The sequence below is a fragment of the Pinus tabuliformis genome, chromosome 2_1, assembly GCF_031772625.1.
Source record: "Pinus tabuliformis cultivar Carrire ecotype Pingquan chromosome 2_1, CPIR1, whole genome shotgun sequence".
In the NCBI taxonomy this organism is placed as follows: Eukaryota; Viridiplantae; Streptophyta; class Pinopsida; order Pinales; family Pinaceae; genus Pinus; species Pinus tabuliformis.
The window spans coordinates 738,199,121-738,202,575 of NC_142299.1; the positions used below are offsets into that span (position 1 = coordinate 738,199,121).

Here is a 3,455-nt window from a genome sequence, read left to right on the forward strand (position 1 = left end):
CACGGGGAAAAGCACTAAAGGCTAAAGGCGGGACCCACGCCCCAAAACCGATGGTATTTATCGGGTGCACCCTTAGGCGGTAAGCGGATTTGGCTGAAACCTAGCGATTCCAACGCGTGGCAGCAAAAGAAGCAGCTACAACAACAAACAACATCATTGACTGTGTCAATGAAAACCTGCACAGAGCAAATCTCATTTCCGAGATTGCACCAGGATTTCTCCCAAAGACACAGCAACTGCAGACAAGCTGGAGACAAAAAGCTGGGGAAAGGGCAGAGTCCATTAAGAAGTTAACCAAGTTAAATTGGAAAACTTACTGGCAGTACTTGGTTAAACCGCACAGTCAATGCATGAATCTCAAATGCCTTACGAACTCTGCCGAGAAGATAGCGCCAGCACTTGTCGATTCTGTTTTCGCAGGGCAACTAAAATCGGAGGTCAGCCAACCGACGCTCCTCAAGTCGATGCTGAATGCTTGCGACCATAGTTTTAGTTTTGATTTATTTTTTCCTTAGATGAGGACGGTCATTTAAACCTCCTCCTATATTTTTGTAATAAACTATTTTTAGTATTTAGGAAGTAGTATTTTAACCCCTCTCATGCATTTAGAGAAGGGTCCTGAAATTTGTCAAAAACATTTCCTCGAAACATGCACTTCTGCACCCTCAGAGGAAGTTTTGATGAATGAATGGAACAAGATTTATTGATATCTGTGTTTAATGTCTGCTACTGAAATGCACTTTTGTACTCTTAGTAGATGTTGAATTAGGAAGAGATAAATCTATATTGTTGAAGCTCATGAGTAGGACTTGTTATCAATGGTACTTTTATCTCTTAATGATTTCTGCTTATGTGTCCAAGTAATATTTTATGCTCAGTTATTTATATATGAAAGCTTGAATGTTTGAGTTATCATTTGGCACTTTTGTACGGTGATGACTGTTATGTTTATGCTCAATATATGAATGACTTATTAGGCGATATGCTTCTCACAATTGTTTCGCCTAACTTTTTATACAAAACAATTCATTTTTATCGAATTCTTTTCTTGTAGCGATTGAATGATCTTTATTACCAATTGCTATTCGAAATTATTTTAGATCGCATAAGTAAAAAGTTGAATCTCGGGTTAGTTTTAGACTTAAATATTTCTGTTCATTAGAATACAATTGCATTTTTAAATTAGACTTAGATTAAAAGCATTTTACTTAGCAATCTTTGGAAAACAGAAATATTAATCAACACACACAAATTGGGAAACTGGTCCCATTATCCCTAGTCGGACCCACCATCCGAAACAGAAAAGGATCTGCTTTCAAGGTCCGGACCAGGTGGGTATCCCCCTTGTTGTAGACCCGATTTTCGGGGCTTCAACAGGACAAACTAGGGGTAGTATATGTATATAACTAACATAAAGTGATTTATCTTCATGCTAAGAAGATGATTTTTTCCTGTTAACATGTTTGTTTCATTGAATATGTTTAAATATTGCACTGAAGATTATATTATCGGTTCCACTAACTGATATAATGACATGTGTAATAAGGATGTTGCAATGTATTAATTAACTCATTGGAATAAATCATTGAAAGAGTATTAAGGTACTAATTAACATTCCCCATTAAAACTAAATCCATGTTAAGTTTATTTTTTTTATTTCATGGATGCTTCTACAAAGTAATTTAACTAACTTTGAGTTAATAGTATTGAAAACCAAATGGTCCAACCATAATGAAGTTTAAGATTTGATAAGAAGAATAACTAATAGGTTGTTAATAGGGGAATTTGTTATTGGTCTCTTGCTCGTATTTATCCTTGGACAAAATTTATTAACCAGTTAGGGTTGTATACGACCCAAATAACCTAACTCTACTTACAACAATTTAGGCTATGCTTTCACCCTATTTTCATGTTACATTGTTCTTAGTATTCTTGTTGTCTCTATGGGAATGCGTGTAAGTTTCTCTTCCTCCCATTAATTATATGCTTAAACCCAATGGGTGTTATCATCTAGACTAGGGTCATAAAATGGACCCAAAAGCATCAACCAAGACAAAAGGATAATGGATAAACATAGTTCCCTCAATAACCCATGTGCCTTGTATTAGCAAATGTTGACTCACCCACCCAAGGGGACAATACCATCACTCCTACTGATGCAAGGTAGAGAACATGGCATGTATTTTAGTCAGTTACGACACATTGGGCACAGACATCACTGCAACACCCACATAGACATGCCCTCAACCAAGGCTTGATGTGTGAATTGCATTCAAAAACTCAAAAGTTCATTGAATTCTACAATTCACACCTAGTATCACATTGCACTACATTCTCCATCATAACAAGAGCCAAAGGTATCCATTTTTGGGAGATGTTTCTTTACATTACCATATACGCTATGATATATATTAATATATATGTCATAACAGGTATGTTAATATATGTTATAGCATATATTGACATAAGTTGACATATTTGTTATTACATACATATGTTAATGCATATAAGTAATAACTTAATAACATATCTCATACCAGACAAGCAAACCCCCTCCTACTCATTCATAATCAAAGACTAAAAAGCTAATGGTGACAAAACCCATAGAAGACAAGCTCAATCCTTCCCCCCATTTGTCTTTTTCCAACAACCTAGGATTTGCCCCACCCTGAGGACAAGATAGAATAGGACATTAAAGGAGAAAAAGGGCCCACTATACCTAACAATGTTTCCTGAGCATGTATGAAATCTCCCATTTTCCAAATTTGTCAACATTTTCCAATGATGGAAGTTGCAGGGCTACGAATTATCTCCCTATCTTGGTCATTTTGATCGATTTTTTGTAGTAACTTTATCCTTTGGATTTAAAGTTTGTTGTTACAAACAATTGTTGAAGGTTGAGAAGACCCTAAAATCTCCAATTAAAAAGAAAAAATCCTTTGTAGTTTGAGAAGAACTTAAAATATGATTACTTGGGAATGATGAATATGGTGGCATAAGAAAAACAATAAGGAAATTATATGTGCAAAATTACTCCTTTTGTTAAAAATTATATAAAACCAACAATTTATAAATTAATGAGAGCATTTTCATCTTTACGATTCAATTCCTTCTTAAGCTTGAGTTGGACTCAATCATTACATTGAGTACACATAAAAAGTTTAAGTAGAAATCATGCATGGTATCCTTTAGTACCAAAAACAAAACAAAAAACTCTTGATAGACACTGGCACTACTTCTTGTTGAAATACATGTCGTTTAAGATATTTTAACCCAAGGGCAAACGGAAACGTTTGCTGCTACAATTCAATAACCACATTGTATCCTTTGTTACATTAATAAAGTGACCTATTAAAGGTATCATGTTATGTGTGTTCACCTATGATGAGTTTGTGCAGTTTGGAACATAGAGAAAATCGTTAATCGTTATCATTACATAGAGAAAATTTTAGGTG

The 3,455-nt window shown here is 34.9% G+C and overlaps 1 pseudogene; it reads right to left on the reverse strand.

Annotated features, from left to right (window-relative positions):
- Positions 1-2,221: 2,221 nt before the first annotated feature.
- On the reverse strand, positions 2,222-2,376 carry LOC149202698 (5.8S ribosomal RNA; annotated as a pseudogene).
- Between the last annotated feature and the right edge of the window lie 1,079 nt (positions 2,377-3,455).